A 204-nucleotide genomic window follows, 5' to 3' on the forward strand; every position below is an offset into this window, starting at 1 on the left:
CTTAGCCACTGTTTATTGTGGTGGTTTAATGGTTTTATGTTTTTATATTATTATTATTTTTATCATAACTGTTACTGTTGACTGGTGCTGAGAGAGTGCATATTGTATTTCATTGCTGTGGTACTCTGTACTAACTTGAACTCCTACCAACTTTTTAATTAAAGTCCGCTGTTCCTCAAAGCAATGTCTGGAACGACCCATTTT

General features: G+C 34.3%; 1 protein-coding gene across 8 annotated transcripts in view; it reads left to right on the forward strand.

Annotated features, from left to right (window-relative positions):
• LOC116686714 (F-actin-monooxygenase MICAL2) overlaps positions 1–204 on the forward strand; it is an 81144-nt gene that overhangs the window by 27257 nt on the left and 53683 nt on the right. The window lies entirely within an intron of this gene.

Source organism: Etheostoma spectabile, unplaced genomic scaffold (assembly GCF_008692095.1).
Source record: "Etheostoma spectabile isolate EspeVRDwgs_2016 unplaced genomic scaffold, UIUC_Espe_1.0 scaffold456, whole genome shotgun sequence".
NCBI lineage: Eukaryota > Metazoa > Chordata > Actinopteri > Perciformes > Percidae > Etheostoma > Etheostoma spectabile.